Here is a 20,748-nt window from a genome sequence, read left to right as displayed (position 1 = left end):
ACCTCTGTACTACCTGCAAGTCACTTTAGAAATGGGACACAAAAAGCAGATTTATCATGTAATCTACCAGAAGGGACCTCTCATGAACTCACACTTTGGGCGTTCTGTGTTATTTTCATTATTTATATACAAAATGATTAGTCAAGGCTCATTCTAAAATTATTCAACATTATAAGTAATGTTTGAGGTCCATATTTATTGGCCACTGTTTATCCATACCCTTACTATATGATTAGTCTTTAGTAACTGAAACATCCCAACCAACTGAGTCACAGAAAATGTCTGGTGTACAGTTATCCCAGCATTGGTTTTTAAGCAGGACACTGGACTCATGGACATGGTAGATGCTTGACATCTGAAAATGTGGTTATTTAGATGGCACTGAGGCCTGGTTGTCACCCCTTGGAGTCCCCACACCTCTAGGACACCATGTGTCTCTGATTTGTTCTTCTTATGATTACTCATGGGGAAAGTTTGCTTGTTTTCCTCCTTTAGCTGAGACAGGTCAGAAGTTTGTATGTGAAACACCCATGTCCTCTTTGCTCTCTTTTTACACTGTGTTTAATAAAAGACAATTAGGTCTGGGGATGTGTGGGATCATTTCCAGTGCTTCCCCGTATTTCATCACTAAAGTGAAACACTGTTAATTTAAAAACAAATGTATTTTTACTTTTTTTTTCACAGACCATGTACAGAGATATACAAAATGTCAATAATGTTGAACTAGAAAAAAAGAACAGCCAACCCTATAAAAGTTACATCTAATAAAAATCATACCAAAAAGGCTTTTGAAAAGTGAATGAGCGCAAACCTAGCCACTAGGGTAAACATTAACAACTGAACTGTTATTTCTACCTGCTGGGAGAGGGGAAATCAGTGTTCTCCCATGGAGTGACACTGGGTACATCAGCCTCTCCAGGGCAGGCCTCGTGTTCAGGAGTAACTGACCACAGATAACAGACTCCAGAGATTTTGTTTTTTTAATGAGCTTTTATTTGGTTATAGTTTGGTGAGTTTTTGTTTGTTTTGTTTTGGGTGTTGTTTTATTGTGTTAATTTGGTTGGGGGGGTTGCTGTACTTTTTTTCTTGTTTTTTTTTTGAGGAAGAACAAAGTTGCGTGGTTAGGGATGGGGAGAGGATCTGGGAGGACTTGGGAGAGGGGAAGAATATAATCAAAATACGTTTAAAATTTTTAAAATTGTTTTACATAATAAAAATATAATAAAAAAGAAATAGCACTCAGACAGAACCAATATTTTCAAGTAACTTTAAGTACATAATCCATTCCTTTGTTGTAAAAAATATTCCCCTCTTGCCTCCTTTAGTTAGTCATATAATACGTTCTAAAGTTAGCTAGCCACTAGGGTTAAGGTTAACAACAGAACTGTCGTTTAGAGTCCATGATTTGCTTCCCCCTAAGCTGAGAACTTTCAGGGAAATTAGTTTATGATCCCAGGCGGCTCTGCTGGGGGAGGGTGCCCAGTTAGCCTGAATTATTGCATTTGTTTCACAGCCCACTTCAACAGCGAACCTTTCTCTAATGGATCTGGACTCGGGCAGAGCTGTTCTCTCCCTAAATGGCCTTTTGTGTGTAGACAATGACCCCACTCTCCTGAATGGGGTCTCTCTCTACGTGTTGTAGCTAAATGCATCACTGGGGAAACAAAGCCAACAGAAATTGCAGTAAAATGCTGCAAAGACCTCCTGCCTGGGTAGGCTTGCCTACTCCCTTCCAGTCTCCTTCTCCCATATTTTCCCTCCACACAGACACTGCAGAATGCAAGGGTTGGGGCTGGTGTGTGTGTGAGAGTTAAACACAAGGGCTGTCAGGCTTGGTTGCCATCTGGGTCTTCCCCACGGCTCCACTCGGCTCACTTCCCCAGCTGACTGAGTCGGCACCAGCCTAGAGCCTGTACCCAGAAACAGTTTCCTCAGGTCCCAGGCTCTCAGGCCTTTGGTCATGTTCCCCCATGCTATGTTTCTATGGAATCTGGATTTCCCATGTCCATGAGCCAGAGCAGCCTTGGACACAAAGAAAGCTCTTGAAACCCCACCGCCTAGTGCCACTTTATAGGCCCTAATAGGTGTTCTGTCCCCTCCCCCGATAATAGGTTTCTCTAACGACACAGTAAGCCAGATCAAGCCGAACTGAAAAAGTGTAACAACAGGTTTATTTGAGCAAAGCACCCTGGGTGGGTTCTCCAGTCCCAGAGATCGAGGCCAGAGAAGCTGTACCCACAAACAAAAGCAGGGAGACTTTATAGGTTGTAGGCAAGGAGTGATGATGCGTCTGCCACTAGCTGGGTTTGTTCCCAAGTATGGTCAAAAGCTGAGCACTTTGGCAGGGACTTAGGCAGCTGGCAACTTCAGGGGAGGAGCTGCCATAGCCACCAAGAATATGGGACTGGGCTTTTCAGTGCCTTTCCTTTGTTTGGAGACTCTATGAGTGGGAGGGATTTAGAGAGAGACATGAATGGGGCTTCCTGGATCATGCAAGGTGTAAGCTGGAGGTTCCAACCAAACAGGTCCAAACTGAGAAAAATCAAAATAAACTTGTTTTCCCACAGTATACCAGAAATAACGATGCCAAAGGTGGAGAGTGGGCTCCCTATTTTACTATTCTAGGTATCACTATAGTCTTCATGGTTTTATTACCTCAGGTTAACAAGGCAATTTTGTGACCTAAAGCCCAGACCCTGAGCATTAGTGAAACCTTCCTATCCAAGCCAATTTGTTACCAGATATGGGGATCACAGCCTCTGCCCCAGCAAGCCAGGGTTGACCACCTGTCCTCAATGAGCCAGTTAAAGGAGCTGTGTGTGTGTATGTGTGTGTGTGTGTGTGTGTTTAAAAAAGAAGAAGAAAACAAGATTTATTCAATATGGCCACATTGGGAAGAGGGAAAATAAAGGTCAGTGGCCCTCCTAAGTCCATCTTCAGGGGTCCTGACGTGAGATAGGGTTCAACTAGAAGGCAAGAGATGTGCATAATTAAGCAATCCATCAAAGAGGGGTCCCCTGCCTATCCTGGTCTCAGCTCCTTGTCTCTCCTTCAAGATCACCTGACAACTTGTGAACCAGAAGAAACTTCCTCCTCTGGCTGTCCCCAGGGCATCAACCATTTTCTCTACACAGGAGATCTCTGGGGGGAGATTCTAATGTCTCCCCTTACACACACACACACACACACACACACACACACACACACACACACACACACACAGGGTTTCTCTGTGTAACAGCCCCTGGTTGTCCTGGAACTTACTTTGTAGACCAAGCTGGCCTTGAACTCACAGAAATCTGCCTACCTCTGCCTCCCGAGTGCTGGGATTAAAGGTGTGTGCTACAACACCCCACCAAGATTCTAATTTCTTAAAGTCCACTGTTCCAACAGTGTAATAGCCAGAGAAGGGAACACAATTGTCTCTTTAGAACATAGCCATTCCTTCCAAATTGGCCCGTTTCATATCTCTACTCTTTGCTTTAACACCTCAGTCTGCAGGGGAAATGTGTGTGTGTGTGTGTAACAAATATGAATAAAATACAAGTAGGGAGCCAGGTTAGACCACATGCTGATGGGTTCCGATTCCCATGCACATGAGCCATTTCTACATCACCTCTTGGCTTTTAGTTACTTTGGAAGGGCCGGCACAAGCCACTTGAGCGTGTTGTTTTGCGGCAGGCTCATCATGAAGCCTACCTTGGCTGCTTTAAACTTTGTCCTTCTCCAGGTTTCCAAGCGCTGGGATTACAGCCAAGTGCTAGCGTGTCCAGCATTGACTTCAGTGCAACTCTGACAACTCCCTGCCTTGTCCCTGAGTAATAGTTGCTGAAGACATCATGATTTAGAGCTGGCGGTTCGTTCGGTGTCCCTTGTAGCCGGGATCAGGTTTTGTCCCCACTGGTCTGATTGTATCCCATGTTTCAAGGAGGGAAATTACGCATGCCAAGGTGTTAGTGGCAATAAACTCCTTCGGCCCAAGTGTAAGCCAGTACAAGGTACAGAAGGAATGGCCCTTCTGCCAGGCACACCTCAAGTCCAGTCTACGTGCCCTGTGAGCAATGTCCCCGTATCTCAAAAATATCTTTCGGGTTCCTATGTCAGAAGCCTGACTTCTGTAGCATGTGGACGGTTAGTTACATTTACAAAAGCAACCAACAAGGGTAAAGTTAATTTGAAAGTCAAGTGAACAGATTTATAACTATCCTGTACCTGTCAGTCTTTTGAAGGCTTATGTAGCACTAGAGACATCTGTATGTATAAAAGAGCCAACAATCATTACCCTCCTTACACAGAACTATGTAGAAGCCCATCGTATATTGTTAGTTTCTACTTCTAAAGCAATATTTAGAGTCTTTGGTTTAGTAAGGTAAGTCTATAGTACCAATTTTTAAATATCACACTAATTCAAAAGCAGTGTTACTTGCTACAAGCAGATAATGCACAAGTGTATTGCACACATGCAATAGCAATACTTACTTTGTCAAGGTAAACACATGTACCAGGGTTGCAAACAGCAGCTGTCCAGGTGGCAGATTCCTCAATGTCTTTTTCAGTCTGTGACACTAAGAAGTCAGCACTATACCACACACACGTAATGAACCTTTTTATAGAGGGTGCTCAGCATTTATGAAGGTTCATCATTACCCATTTTAAGCAGGTGCCAGTTGGTTTCTGGAGTCAGTGACTAAAGGAACCAAAGAGAAAAATGTCATCTTTTGTGTCAATTATTCCTTTAAAAGCTCCAAGTTAGGTACAGCTGTGCAGATGTACGGCGTTTCCTTGTTACACCCACTCCCCATAATCCACAGTCTCCATGAGTTTTCCTCTTTCTCATCCAGGGTGCTGCTGTGAGGCTGCCTTGCATTTCTCCATGTTCACTGGGGCTAACACAAAGTGTTCGGCCTGACCCGAGGCCATGAGAAAAGCAGGGCAGTGCCGTAGCCTGGCCTGGCTGCTGGGAAAGCCCTGCTCAAAGAACAGCACCTACTGGCTGCCTTGAAGGGATTAGGCTTTCCTTTGAGCCTGCGAGGTCTTCATGATAGGTAAAGTGCAGAGACACCACTATGTATATTTCCAGTCAGTCACTTAGGACTTCCCAAGTACTAAAAGCATTTGAAAATGGTTGCCTACAAAGTGTCATTTAAAATACTTCATCACAAACCAATGCTCAAGCAAACCTTAACTTTGTCAAGACATTTTCCTAAGAAGGCAAAAGCCGCCAGGCACACAACTTTAGTCCCAGCACTTGGGAAGCAGAGGCAGGTGGATCTCTGTGAGTTTAAGGCCAGCCTGGTCTACAGAGCGAGTTTCAGGACAGCTAGGACTACACAGAGAAACTTCTCTCAGAAAAAAAAAAGAAAAAAACCCTGAAATATAAACATAAAAAAATAAGCCAAACATAGAATTCTATCTTCCAAGTCAATTACAGAACATTTACTAAAAGCAGAACACTGTCCTTAGGAAGATCTCACTGTTGTAGACACAGGAATTAGCTTCTACTTACACTGGCGTCTTTATATTAGAACATTATCATTTTTTTAAATGAATGAATCTTATTTCATTAGTTCCCAAACTGTAGAATCTTCTAGTTAGTGGGGGACATACTAATTTCTCCCCTTCATTATTTTACTCAGCCTTGTTTTAAAGACAGGCCATGTCCTCCAAATAAACACAGCAAGCTCCAACAATATTAATTAGTAATATCTGAGTTTCAAAATGTGAGAAGATGACAGGCAGCCATTTAATGATGTGGGCTGCCATATATTTTTTTCCAGGCCTCCAACAGACAAATACTATACAAACAACACAAATTAGTTTATAAACAACCATCCATCCTTACCCATCATCCATGTTGAGAACCAAGCAACAGCTCAGCCTCCTCTCCCCGCAGCCTCAGGACTCCACAGCCACCTTTCTCAGCATCCCCATGACTCTCCGCTGTCAATAGTCTGTGGATGACTAGAAAGAAACTTTAACCTGACTTGCATTTCAAATTTTTGAGGGGTTGATTTGTGGCATGAGAGAAAAACAGAAGAATTGGAGGGCCATGAAAGAGAGAGGAGTCGCCATCTTAAAATTCTTAGTAGAGGCTTTCACCAGCTGAGAAGTAAGAATTTCAGTACAATTAACATTTGCTAGGAAAAGGCTTCCCACAGAGAGGTAATGTTCCTTCCACATATAGATATTTTATGCTAAAAGAGCCACAAGTCAGGCTTAAAGCCTGCATGAGTTTGGCCTTGAGCGGCACCTCACTCCTTTTCCCTGGCAATCTCAAACAAGCTTGGGCCTATATTAAGATGTCTTTCCACCTCCACTTTACTACACCAGCTAGTCCTGAAACTGCCTTCAGTGTCAAAACCATGCATCCCTGTTTAGACCTGAGTTGAGGCCCCTAAAACTCCAGGGGGACCTCTCAGGTTGCTGAGGGAGGCAGTATAAAAGTCTGTCTCCTGTGAGTCTGTACTCTAAAATGCTGACAGAATTATATTTCATTTTTAGCTCAGACATATTTTAATATGTTTACAAAGACCAAAAGCTTAAACAAACAAACAAACAAACAAACCAAAAAACAACTATTGTTTTTTTTTTCTCTTCTTCAACAATCATAGTTGTGGTGGTGGTATTTGCTCTGCCCATGACCTTAGTCTATATGGCCTGAAGGAGGCGGTGCTTCTTGCCGTTGTATGTGACCTCTTAAAAGGTAAGGGAGAAGGGTCATGAGCCCTTCTCCCTGCTGCCTGCTGCCTGGTCTGATCGAACCACCAAGTGGAGGACCACTTCAGCTGTCTACTCGGTTCTGTATTCGGGAGTGTGTTTCTTCAGTTTATATCTTAATAAATCCCTACTACCCGTTAAATAGACTCACGTGGGTTGATCTTAACACATACTCCTAAGGACGTCATACACCAAGTGTCATTTCCGGTTGCCAGCAGGCATTTCTCTGCAAAGAGGCTGAGGCAGAAAGAGAGGCAGCGCCTGCCGCCATTCCTAGGTCTACCCTTTCCTCTGTTTCAAAAGGAAAACTGGTGACTTAAGCTGAACAGACACTGAATCATGAAGATAAACACTTTTTAGAGTTGGTTTTGTCCTTTAAAAATATTGAAATATTTAAAATTTAAAAAAAAATAAAAATATCCTTTTCTGGTAGAGCTTACATGAACAACAACAGACCCAGCGTGTCAGTTATAAACATACAAAGCAGTTAGCACCAGATGAAAGACCAAGTTTTCCGGCAGAGAAGTTTCAGTTCACCGAGAAATCGAGCTACCTGAACAAAGCTCTGGGGCAGAGAGGGGAAGTTAACTCCATATTGCTAGGAGGGGGTAGGAGTTCATCAGAAGCTGGAATCAAGAAGCAAGCTCCCAAGTGGATTTTTGATGCTCAGGTGTTACCATGTGCTGCTGGCAGCCATGAAAACACACATTTATAACCACTGTGTTTTATTTAAAACATATCTGAACATAAATGTCCAGTGACATTTTCTTCATGCTCATCTGCCAGAGTTACACAGCATATTGCATATATCATAACAATGTCCTGTCTACCAACAGGAACATCAAGTTTAATAATTCAATGAACAGAAACTCTCATTTGCCACTTGGGAACAATGTTGGTGTTATCTTCATAATTTGCGATGTACACTTATACTATACTATTAAGATAAATAGGAGACAACCTTTCTTTCCTAGTCAACTTTGGGCCCCATCTCACATTTTCAGTGCAACACACACAGAATGGGAAGTACCACGCGAAAGGAAAAGGGGTAGAGGTATCAGCCTTCACAAATTACCTCCCTTCCATTTTCTTTGTATACTGACCAAGATCCTAAACATATCTGTCCTGCCACTGGACATTTTTATCCATCCCATGGAAGACCCCCATTCTTCCATGGAGCTTTGTGCAGACTGCCATTCATGAGGCTACCCACTTTGCCTGTCTCCCAGATGTAATGGTCCTTAAATCCTGTTTCTAATTTCTCGCATCAACAAGACTAAGAACCCAGAAAAAAGAAACCCCGATTCTCCCAACAACAAGTTTAGATATTAAAATACATAATTCTATAACATTATTGACAACACAATGCATTATGTCTCAACAACTATCCCAAAGCAAAATTAGCCCATCTCAACATTAACAAAACAAAAATCCCAGCAGAGATCTTAGCACCCCCTTTCTCTATCTGAACTAAGTCAGCAGGACCCCAATGACTCAAAAGAACCCCCAGCTTTTCTTGTCACATGGCAAATGCCACAAACAGTTCAGCAGAACTCCAGTTCACAAGGGCTTTCAAATAGACCAGGCCTGTCCTACCAAGGTCACTACTGTTAGATTATGGGCCTGTCCTTTTAAGACACTGGTCATTCCGTAAAGTCAGACTTTATAACCTAAGAAACCAAGTCCTGTTCTCTTCCAGAGCTGACAGGAGCCTTCTGTGAGGATGAAGATACACAGGACTCTGCAGGGGAAAAGCAAACCCAAGATAAAGGAGACCTAGCCATGGCTCCCCTCCTAAGGCTCTCCCTGCAGGAATGGCGGAGCAGTGTCTCCCTTGGTCCTAACTGCGGTTGGATTCCCAGAGCCTCTGAGTGCTCATGTTCTCTTCCTTGTTGTAGCCACCATTTCTCTACTTAATAGCCCCAAAGAGCTCAACAGAAGGACCCCCAAAGACAGGGCCAGTCAACAAGTGGAAGGCACCCCAAATGGTTCAAAAGAAGCTCAGAATAGTCAAAATAGCAGAAAAGCAAAGCCCAAGATGCAGTGATGGGGAGAAACTCACCAAGGGTTAAGACTTTCTCTAGAATCCAAAACAAAATCCAACGCTTCTTTTAGCACTCTTCACCAAATAGAGGTAAAAAGACAGGAACTGTCCCTGGGGTGAAACGACTCTAGCCGCTGCTGGCAACTCCCATCTTCCCTATCCATCCGCAGTCAACCTGCTTCAGGCACCAGATATCCCCAAAATGTTCCTTCTTGTCCCTTCATGGCCATTATATTGTCACCAGACCTAGCTAGGGGTTACGGTCTGTGCCCGAACAAACCAGTTTGGGCCACTCACCCTCATTAGCCAGTTAGAGGAGTCAAATTATTGGTGAAAAGCAGAAGCAGGAGATTTATTCAATATGGTCACACTGAGAAAAGGGATAAAGTAATCCAGTGACTCCCCCAATTCCATCTGCAGGGGTTCAGACATGAGGTAGGATTGAACTAGAAGGCAAGAGATGTGCATAATTAAGCAGTCCATCAAAGAGTGGTTCCCTGTCCACTGTGGTCAGAGTTCCAAGTCTTTCCTTCAAAGTCATTTGACAACTTGTGAATCTTTGTCCAGAAGACAAGTTCCTCCTCTGGCTGCCCCCAGGGCATCAGCCATTTCCTCTGCACAGGAGATCTCTTCGGAGATTTTGATTTCTTCTCTCTCTCTCTCTCTCTCTCTCTCTCTCTCTCTCTCTCTCTCTCTCTCTCTCTCCCCTCTCTCTCCCTACCTCCCTCCCTCCCTTATTCTCTTTCTTCCTTTCTTTTTTCCCATTTTTCAAGACAGAGTTTCTCTGTGTAACAACCCTGGCTGTCCTGGAACCTATTTTGTAGACTCGTGGGCCTTGAACTCACAGAGATCTGCCTAGATCTGCATCCAGAGTGCTGGGATTAAAGGTGTGTGCCACCATAGCCCAGCAGATTCTAATTTCTTGAGGTCCACTATTCCAATAATTTGGTAGCCAGAGAAGGGAACACAATTGTTCCTTTAGAAGACAGTCATTCCTGGCAGACAGGTCAGTCTCAAAGTCACTCCCCTCTCCTCCACCCCTTGTTCATATAAAATCACTGGGTAACTTATTAGACACTTAGAGGTACTGCTCAGTGTGAACTGAGTTCCTTCACTGCACCATATTCACTGGCTACCTGTTAATTCCACCGATCTATTTCTCCCACTCATCCCCTGGGTATTTGGAGAGTTCGTTTAATTAAGTAATGACCTGTAATGGGTTAATAAAAGGCAGTTAGAGAGCTAGGGTATGGCCCTTTGAAGGTCCCCTCCCAGGGTGATTTCATCACTCCTGTTTCTCCTTATTTATTTTTCTGACACTGAGAGTGGAATCAAGGCCTTCAGGCATGCTAGGCAAACGCTCTACCACCGTGCCAAATCCTAAGCCCTCATTCCTTCTGGTTGGCTCATCTTACAAAAGAGCATGGATAATACGTCTCTTCATAAGTCAGCATGCAGATACATAGAGTGAGTTTGTTTAATACTTTTTTTTAAGCAAAGCTTCTACGTAAGCAAGAAGACAAGAGTTTGAGTTAAATGAGGTTCAGTAAACAGATGCTAAATACTCCACACCCGCCTCTGGCCTCTGCACGTATGTGAGTGTATGTGCAGGCATTGGTGTACACCCCTGCATACACACATACACACACACACACACACACACACACACACACACACACACACACACACACACAGCTGGGCATGGCGGCATATATCTGTAACCTCAGCACTGGACTGGGGCAGAGACAGGCTAAACCTGGGGTCAATAGCTAGTTGTCTTAGCTGAATCAGGGAGCTCTAGGTTAATAAAGTGGAGAATCAATTGAAAAAGACATCCAGACGTCAGCCTCTGGTCTTCATGTGTACCTGCATGGGGCAAGTGCGCTCTCTCTCTCTCTTTCTCTCTCTCTCTCTCTCTCTCTCTCTCTCTCTCTCTCTCTCTCTCTCACACACACACACACACACACACACACACACACAGACCATATATGCAAAATTTTTTTGAAAAGATTCAATATGTGTTTCACTTTAAAAAATGTTTTAAACATAAAGAAAAATAAAGTAGGAAGAAAGTTAGAAAGTTTAGAACAAATTCACCTCTACAACGTCACAATCCAGTCATTTCTACATGCACTGTCCTTTTCTCAGAAATGAATGAGTCCAGTGCAGCCTTGTCCCACAGCTCCAGGCCATAGCTGCTGGGGAGGAGAGTGGTGTCCAGGCAAGATACTGACTGGTTTATGAACCTCGACTTCCTACTTAGACAAGGTGCCTTTTGACTCTACTGAGTTTGTGATTTAGATGTGACCTAGTTTCTGTGACCCACGTAGGAACCAGAAACTGATGCAAGCTTCTAATGTTAGCAAGGCTGATATTTTAAAGTGAGTGCTCCACTCCTCTGTTTCCTTCTCCTCCTCCTCCTCCTCCTCATGCTCCTCATCCTCCTTCTGCATTTCTTTCTCTTTTTCTTTGTTGTTTTTTGGGGATAGTTATATAGTTCTATACAGTGCAGGATAGCCTGGAGACCTTTATGTAGCCCAGGCTGATCTCAAAGCACTCCTTTTCAGCCCCAGCCTCTTGAGTGCTGGGGTTACAGTTGCGCACCACCACATTGGTCTAACTGGGCTCTGTCCAGTCTGTCTGAGTGTCATCATCGGCTGACCCGGTTTGTTAGTAACTGAGCGGTGCTGATGGGCTTTGACCAGAAATGAATATTAAAATAAGGGAAGAGTATAGACAAGAGAGCAGATCTGGATCTCCATGGTGAAACTGTGACTTTCTACCCCACTTTGCTGTGAGGAACTCATACAAGCTTTTCATGGTGCATCTCTTACTTGCTAGATACGATATTAGGGTCCAGAGACTTGGAACACTTCCTTTAGGAGGTCTCAGTCCATGGGAAAAGATGGACTCATAAGCAATTAAATAACAACATAGCAGCTCCATGTATTTATTCCACACGAGCTCTTGCAAGCATTAGCTCACTCATATGTTCTCATAGCAGTCCCAGGAGGCATGCATTGCCATTACAGGTAATCACACCGAGGCACAAAAGAGACGTCATAGTTGTCATGTAGCAGTCAGTGATGGAGCTGGGAGAATCCAAACCTGGGCCTGTCCCCACAGTCCCTGAGGATGTATTCTAAAAGAAGGGTGTGAAAAAGGGTCCAAGGATGGACTTCCTCTGTAGGAAAACTTCTGTGTCCTGTGTCATACCTGTCTCCCACACTAGCTGAATTTAATATTTCTATGCAATAGGTTTTGCTGATTAGATATCATAATATATATATATATATATATATATATTAATTATGATTTTGGGCTGTCTAGAGGCCTTGATATTATCAAATAACGACAGGGGAGGTTCATGAAAATCACTGCTGTAGGGCTTTCTGTCCTAACGGATCTGAACGTATTTTAAGTACTTTAACAAAAGCCCGACTTGCAGGAAAAGCGGTGTTTAGAAAGTCACGTATTTTTGTGAAACACGTATTATGATCGTGAACAGCCCGAGGAATCATCAGGAAGAGTCAGTAACAACTCCCAGTTATCAAAATGATAACGTACACCCTCTGGCTTAACCGCTATGTATTTGATGATTTGGTGCGTTGCAACTGGGAACATGATCGACAGTTTTAGACATTTCCAAAGTGATTTAAGAACTCAGTAGAGTATTTGTTTTTATAAAAATTCTATTAAAAATAGAAAGGCATAAACAGACCTGGCTTCCCATGGAGTGTCTGTCTGTTTCAGTTCTGATGCGGACAAGAGCACAGGCATTGCTCTGTCAACAGGGCACACGGAAGTCGTGGTAAAAGTGAGGAAAGACTTTCAGACTGTAGTTTCTGACATGCCTCTCAGCAGCCTAGCCTTACATTCAAAACCCTGCCGATCTCAGCAAATTGCTCAGCTTCCCAACTAATGAGTTTAAGAATGAAAGTTTCTTGTTGCTTGATTTTCTTTCTGCTTCGGTTATTTTTTTTTTTTTTTTCAAATGAAGTGCTGAAATGCCAAGGAAGCCATTTATGAGAACGCACCGGTGACTAACTCTCAGCTGTGTGTTAGGATAGCAGGTAGGTGGGGTTCACTGGAGTAGGAAAAGCCAATGCCTAAGGAAGAGAACTTCTTGGCCTATAGACACGAAAGCAAGTTCCAGAGCATGATCCTGAGAGTCACCAGAAACCACAGCCTTCCTTATAGTAACAGTCAGAGTCCCAAGGACCTTGCTCCAACAGACTGAGAACACATCCTTAAACCCATAGGACACCTTTGTTATTGTTGCTGTTGTTACTATTATTTATCATTATGTCTTGTGATCTCGTGTGTATGGGTATATTGACTGCATCTAAGTCTGGGTACCACATACAGGCCTGGCGCCCAAAGAGGTCACATGGCGGCACTGGATCCCCTGGAACTGGACTTACAGACAGTTGTGAGCCTTCATACAGGTGTTGAGAATCGAACCTAAGTCTGCTGGAACAGCAGCCACTGCTTTTAACCTCCAAGCCATCCCTCCAGCCTGATGATTTTTTTTTAACTGAAGTACATTTTAAATAGCATACACATGTTAGGTTTCATTGTGGCACTTCCAAGCAGAATTTGCTCGTGTTGACTCTCCTTGTTCCTCTTCTCCCCCATCCCTCTAAACTCTCCCCTCCCGTGTTCCATTCCACCTCCCTTCCCTTTAAACTTTCATGTCGCTTCCGAAGGACAGATGTTCTGAAGCCAATTGTCCAGGACAATTTCTTTATAGCCATTCTGTCAGACCAGAGAAATTTATTTAGATTATCTCAGGTGATCATAACAAAGCTGTGAGGTAGCCACTATAATTCCCTCAATTTTACAGATAAGGAAGTTGAGGTGTAGAAATTCGAAGTGACTGACCCAGCTTAGTGATAAGGAATGACAGGGTTGGAATTTGAACATGGAAAATGCTTCCCAGAGCTGCATATTTTCCTTCCTTTCCACCTAACCTCTTCAATAGCTAATAGCTTATGAATCCAATTGACATGAGGTAAACGGGCCTTGGATGTCTTTGGGGAGAAAGGAATGAATGAAGGCGCAGGGATAGGAAGATACGGTTTATTTTGAATCCAGCTCTCCATTTCTGCTCAGCCTCTGAGCTGGTGACTGTCTCCACGGCCAGATGCAGCCCTGGCTGAGTCACCCGCTAAAGTTCCCTGCCTTGCTCTCATGGTCTCCCGATTCTAGTTGGGCACAAATAATGGGTTCACATTGCCAGTCCAGTATTAACTGCTCTGTAGGAGCTCCTGCCCCTTCAAACTGGGAGCTGGTATCAGTCCCATATGGCTGATGCCTGGGTGCTAAAAGCAGGCCGATGCCTGTGTTCTCCCCTTAGCCCCGTCTAAGCTGTGTAAAGCATCCTTTCATTGAGGCCTCTTCTCTTGGCTTGTCTGGGGGTAAATTCTGTTTTTCTACTGAGCATTAGCCCCCTGACCCTGAGATTTTCCTCATCTTCCCCTCTTCTCCCTGCCTATGTGCATGCATGCATTCACCCAGCAAATATTCATAGAGCTGACTGCTCATCAGCAGGCTAGTCGTTAAGAGTGTCATAGAGAGACACGGGCCATTGCTTTCCTGCACGTAGAGCTATCTTATGCCTCCATTTCCCTATGCTCGGGTTCATCCCCTGCTCCCTACTAAACTTTTATGAGCTGCAGTTTGTTTAAAGTTATATTTGTGTGTGCGTACGTGTTCCTGTGTGTGCCTGTGTGTACGTATGTACGTGCATGGGGAGGCTGGAGATGGCTATCAGGTGTCTTTCTCAATGGCTCTCCACCTTCTTTTCTGAGATAAGGTCTCTTGCTGAACCTCGAGCCCTGTGATTCATCCAGACTGGCTGGTCAGCAAGCCCCAGGGATCCTCCTGTTTCGACCTCCCAGTCTCTGGGATGACAGGAATGCTGCTGCGTCTGGCTTTGACGTGGGTTGGGGGTTTCACGCTTGGGCCTCATGGTTGTAAAGTTAGCACTTTCTATCTGACTGGGCCATCTCCACAGCTCCCCCAGCTCCCAGAAGCAATTCTTCCAGCTCCAGTTGAAATATTGTTTCTTCAAAATTCCAACTTGTATACTTTTTCAACCATAGGAAGGTACCCATTTCTGTACTAGCAATTAAGATACTAAATTAATTCTGAATATATTTGCTGATTATCCAGCATTCCAGGTCATGAGTCTAAAGAGTCTGTGACTCTAAAAAACAAATTAAGTGCAGATGGATGTTTTCTGAGTGCATGGGACCTGTTTATTTGCTCCTTTAAAAGGATTAGCATCCAGATAACAGAGAAATAATTATGTCCTACTATAATTTATGGAATGATTAAAATAAATTTTCCTGGCCATTTCCAAGTAGTGAAAAAAGCATTTGAGTTCTTTTGCCCAGGGGAAGGGTGTGTGGATGAACACACAGGGTTTCCATGTACACCATGTTCCCTGACTTATTTCTAGGAGAAGCACGGTGGTAGAAAGGGAGAGATTAAGGTGGTCAGAAGCAAGACATGACACTGCTGAGGTCTCCAGAGTGGGCAGAGGCCACTGCACGCTATTCCAGAGAGATGGCAGTGCCTGTATGTGTCACCAAGTCTCACTCTAGGCCGCCAGCAGATGCAGAAACTCCAGGGAGGTCAGGCTGAGTCTCTGTAGAAACTGGACCGTGTCACAGAGCTCTTGCCTTCACAGGACACAAGCAGCAAGGTAGGAGAAGCCCTTAAGGAGTGGCGTGCATGGCTGTAACCCCAGCGCTTTGGAGGCTAGGGGAGGAGGAGGAGTGTGTTCAAGGCAGGTGTGAGCCACATAGTTAGACCTTGCCAAAGGAACAAACCAAACTTACCTTTCTGAAGGTTCCATTTCAGATGCATGAGTGGCACGTGTTCAGACTCTATGGCCGCTTGATTTCCTGTCTACTATTTGATCACAGTATCAAGGACTTCTCATTAATATCAGTTTAACTCATCTCTGCATTTGGATTAGGATATAAATCATTCACTGGTCTTTGCACACCCCTCAGCTGCTGTTGAAAGAGGTAAAAATGGCAGATCCTTGGGCTTAACAATCATCCCTTCCAACACGACCTTCCTTGTTTGCTTGCTCATGATAGTGAGGGGAAAGGGAGTAGTTCCCATCATGACCTGCACAATCTAAAATGGCTCTTTATAGACATTTTCTGACCTTCGGTGTGGGGTGAATGTGGTGACTCTTGTCCCAAGCTTTCAATTTAGTCATTCGAGAAAGAGCCTATTCACCTACTTCCCAGATTTATTTCTATTTATATAAAGAATTGACTGTGGTTATTACTTGCTCAGGAGTAAGGCTGGCATCAGAATGGACTAGATCCAAAGAGGGACCATCTCCATGAGTAGAAATCAACATGTGTTGAATGAGTTTGGCCTCATACAGGAAGTGTTTCCCAGAGGTGTCATCGTAATAGCAGCTTCTTTTTAAAGACTGCTGCCCTGGTGCCTCAGACTTCCTTCAAGACTCGGTCCTCAAAACAGTGCTGAGAGGTGGGTATCTTCAAGCTGTTGGGAAGATGAGGCAGTGAGATGAAATGAGGGGACCTGGGGTGTGATCAGAGGGACTCCAGAAGCAAGAGTGTAGAGTGTACCACGCGAAGGGCTGGTTGTCTGTCCACCTGATGTGAAGTCTTGTCTTGTGGCGGATAAAAGGCCAACTTCCAGAGTTGTTCTCAGGAAGGTGTGACCTAACTGAAAGCACTGACCAGTGTCTGTCCTGTAACAGTTCCCTCCTAGATGTTGAGTGTTTTCCTTCCTCTTTTTTTCTAATTAAATTTTGTATTTGCCAAAACATTATGTGGGATATACAAAAACAAACAAAAAAATGGAAAGAGTACAACAATAATTGATAATATGGTTACCAAAGAGGGCGTGGAGGGAGTCCCGGGCAGATGTGGTCAGGGGTGGGAACGCGGCTTCCTGTGTCTATTTGTCAGGTTGTTTTGGTTTTCAGTTTGTAAATGTGCTATCACAAATCCTTAATCCTTAATCTGAGCCTTCCCTGGTGGACAAGTCTACCCACTTTTCTGGCCGTTCCCATATTGATTTTATTCTATCCCATTCTCTCTCTCTCTCTCCATTTAATGTTTAATCTGCTCCTGGGTTTAAAAAAAAACAATAACCCCAACTTCTTGTCTGTGCAAATAACGCCTTGAATAATGAATGAATAATCTTATGCTTTAGGCCGTGGCTCACCTTCATACCTCAAACAGCACTCTGCTGCACTGTTTACAAAAAGACATGTGTTCTGTACTAGATATAGTACTAAGCATTTACCAATGCTTCATTGCATTAAACAACAAGATGTTTAAAAGTTAAAAGATTTTTTTTTTAATTTATAAAAACACCTCAGTGGCTTGTGATTGTAGAAAGAAACAGATCCACATTCCTTCCTAGAAAATGCATAGCGCCGTATTCAGAGCCTGCCTTCCTGCCTTGCACACCTCCTGATGCCTGCTGCTTCCATCTCCAGCATCACTAAGCCCTCTGTGGCCTCAGCATCACTGCACTGTTTCTCTTCTTACAGCCTCCCACCTAATATTGAAGCATGCTTCAGTAAACACTTGATGAGTTGATGAAGGACCAATAAGCTGGCTTGTTCTAGCCTAATGTTACAGACTAAGTGTTGTTATTAATAGAACAGGACACATGTGCAACACACTGTCCCTTTTAATAATCACATCTAACTTTCTAGTTATTAAATTAGTTAAACTGATTCTTACGGATAGTCTCTCTTGACTTTAGTGAGTATGGCTCAAATCTCCATGTAAGTGGTTGGATCAAGCTGTGTATTGTAGATGAGCCTAGGGCTTTGAACAAGACCCAGAGGAGGGGACAAGCACAACTCCTTCTAAGCACTGGCTCGGATCCACTAGTGTCACCCAGTCCATCCTCCATAGCAATAGCTTCTCCAAAATTCTGCTTTCACTGTCTTTCTGAAGAGCTCATATGTCAGACTGCTAATTAGAAAAATAGCCAAAGCTCTTTATCAACTGTTTCCCAAATATTTAATTTATTAAGCCACTTTTAACAAACAAGTTCTTTATCTCAATAGGTCAGTGTCTTCAGTTCAACGTTCAAACCTTGAGCCTCATTAATTAAGTGCCCTGATTTGTTTGTTTTTAAAGTGCTTTGTTTTGCTTGTTTGAGTTAGAAGTCTATATATCAAGAAAGCCAAAATAAACCCCTTTTCTGTCCCATAATCTTTCTTATCACCTGCTGTTTATACTAACACATCTAATAACTTGTCTATAGTGCCCTAATTATTTCCCAGTTGCATTTTATTGAAACATCTTGTTACCTCAAATGGAATGTTCTAAGAAATACCTTGTGTTTTCTAGGTTTCTGTTTTGTTTTTTAATCACTTCTCATAGTGCCTCCCACAGAGAAGGCAGGAATGAGCAAGAATTGAGGATATTGTGTTGGTCCGTTTGGTCCACTATGACGAAATACCATAGGCTGGAGAATTTATTTAGAATGGAAATTTCTTTCTCGAAGCCCTGGGAACTGAGAAGTCAGCCATCAAGATGCTGGCAAGCTCCTTAACTGGGGGGAGAGATGCTCGATATCTCAAGAAGCTACCTTGAATGCTGCCTCATTCCCTTCTATTAGGGAAACTAATCTCATTTGTGAGGGGGATCACAGACGGACCAATCATCTTTGAAAGACCTCTGTGTTGCAGTACCTGAGTTTTGTAGAAACAGATTTAAACCACAGCAAATACATTTGAACTGAATCTCAAGGAAGAATTTTAAATTGAAAGGAAGAGAAGGGATACAGAATACCTGCTCTGGTGGGTGTTTAGTTTTTGTTATGTAAAGTCAGGCCCACAGAGTCTCCCAGGGAACCTTGAATTCACTGGTTCAGCTAGACTGGCCGACTAACAAGCCCTAGGAATCCTCCTGCCTCTGCCTGCTTGGGCCTAGAATTCCAGGTCTGTGCCACCAGGCCCAACTTTTGTTCAGGAGCACTAGAGCTTAAAGTAAGGTCCCCGGGCCTGCACAGCAGGTGCAGTGACCGTGGCACCAACACAGCAGCTCCATCCTAGTTAATTTACAAAGAAATCCTGAGAGATATGTCGGGGTTCAGGGTAGCAAGAGTTTTGATTGTCAAAAAAAAAAAAAAAAACATTCAGATCTTTTAAAGATACAGGTTCTTTTTCTTTTCTGTCTTATTTAACTTTAGAAGGCTAACTGCAATAGACCCTTGAGTTTAATTTCTAACACTTTCCAAACAAAACCTAAGCCTGGGATACCAGAGACAAAATAGTTAGAGCAGTGCCCTCGTCCATTTCACAGCTAGAAGGAGACATCTGGGTGTGGGTGTGTAGGACATAAAGAAGCTTATTTAGCTCACAATTCTGGGGTTTGGGACAGACACCTCAGGTTGTATCGTGGCGTTCAGTGAGCGCTGTCATGAGGCCTGTTGGTATGATAAAGCTTCCTATGGGAGCAGGCAAGAAGCTGGGCAAATGCTGGCTTACCATGTTAAAGGTATTGGGAAGTGAGTTCACGAGAGGTAATTAACATCACGTGAGGTCATAGGGGAGGGACTCCCATGATTTCATTAGTGCTAAGCAGGTGGCCCCTGAGAGTGGGCTCCTAGCAAAGGCCTCCTGTTGCCTCACCTCCTGGCAGGAAGCAGAAGGGCAATTGGGTGGATGGGCATGGGGCTGTCAGAACTTATGGGGTAGCCTTGCCTTACTACAACCTGCTCTGAGATAGGATTTCATTCCTCTTGGAATCCTAATCACCACTTAAAGTCCCCATCCCACCCCCCCAAACTGCCAATCAAATTTCAACATAAGCTTCAAAGGGAGCAAACCATAGCAAGGAGCGTTGAGCATTTTTGTTGTTGTTGTTAAAATCCAGTTTGGACTCCCAGCTCAGCGTTTTCTGCTCTCCCTGTTGCTATGGTCCCACTCCTTTGTTTCGTCTTTTATTCTCTGCTGACCGTTTTCTCTCTTGAGTGATGCTCCATGATGGAAGGCACTTGTATAGTGCAGCAGGTGTGCTAGGTGGAAGGGAAAGTGTATTAACACATATATGAAAGACCAAAGAGACAGTCATTCTGTCCCACAGCGGGGTGACGTCCCCAGGAAACATCCAAGCTCTTCAAGTGAAATATTTGAAGAATGAATTTTAAAAAAACCTCCGTGCCTAGCTATGCCCACTGCTTCCCTTGCCTGTGCAGTCTGGGAACTCACATAGCAAGGCGTCAGGAAGCCCTGTAGACGGCACTCTGGGGGCTGGATAATAAGAGGAAGGGAAAATGGCAAGGGGCTTTCTTCAAGCGCTGAAGCTTTTCTCACGGAGAAAACCATTTCCCTTTATTTTAACCCCAGGCTTGTTTTAATTTTAAGCTATTAATTTGAAACAGTTAATCAGTAGCCACGGGCACATACACACTTCTAGGATTACAAATATCTGTCCTTTGCGAATAAACCCTGAAGTGATAATGATTTATATGTATGATGTGCTATTAGTTGGAAAGGCCCAAGCTCTTCCTAACGATGATCTGCAGAGGTTATCCAGAAGAACTTTCTAACTCATCGTAAGGCTGGGAGACCCTTAAAGGATGACAATATTTCCAAGACTAAATGAGAGAGTAGGTGCACACATTTTAAAACCACAAACTCTAGGAGTCAGTTTCACAAAGCTTATTCTACTTAGTCCTCTAGACCGGTGCTTTATTTTGATTGTTGATCATTCTCAGTGGGGTACCAGCAGAGATGCCCCCAGGACCCCCTAAAGAGCAGTGAGGTTTGCATAGCGTGGCTTCTCATTGCTGCTTCAATACCAAATATTTACCGGGAAGCAGGATGAGTTTCTTCATTTAAAGGGAATTATTTGGTTTGGCTTAATGAAGCAAGAATTAACTGTTCACTGTTCCACTTAGCCCACTGCTGAGACAGATCTATCTTTATTAAGAAAATCTAATACATTCCTAGCAGGTAG

At 43.6% G+C, this 20,748-nt stretch overlaps 1 protein-coding gene and 1 long non-coding RNA gene across 11 annotated transcripts in view; one reads left to right on the top strand and one right to left on the bottom strand.

Annotated features, from left to right (window-relative positions):
• Positions 1–20,748, top strand: part of Rasgef1b (RasGEF domain family member 1B) — a 525,136-nt gene that overhangs the window by 433,597 nt on the left and 70,791 nt on the right. The gene's annotated exons all lie outside the window — the stretch shown is intronic.
• Positions 1–20,748, bottom strand: part of LOC128108643 (uncharacterized) — a 71,874-nt gene that overhangs the window by 37,293 nt on the left and 13,833 nt on the right. For all 6 annotated transcript variants that reach the window (XR_008217557.1, XR_008217561.1, XR_008217556.1 and 3 more), the window contains exons 3-4: positions 5,843–19,804; positions 4,480–4,687 (exon numbers count right to left, since the gene is read on the bottom strand). This is a non-coding gene — a long non-coding RNA (uncharacterized LOC128108643). The remainder of the gene's footprint in view (positions 1–4,479; positions 4,688–5,842; positions 19,805–20,748) is intronic.

This window comes from Peromyscus californicus, unplaced genomic scaffold (genome assembly GCF_007827085.1).
Source record: "Peromyscus californicus insignis strain IS unplaced genomic scaffold, ASM782708v3 Scaffold_13__1_contigs__length_99412109, whole genome shotgun sequence".
Taxonomy (NCBI): domain Eukaryota; kingdom Metazoa; phylum Chordata; class Mammalia; order Rodentia; family Cricetidae; genus Peromyscus; species Peromyscus californicus.
Note: the sequence above shows the minus strand (reverse complement) of the source record. Positions and strands in the feature narration are given on the sequence as shown.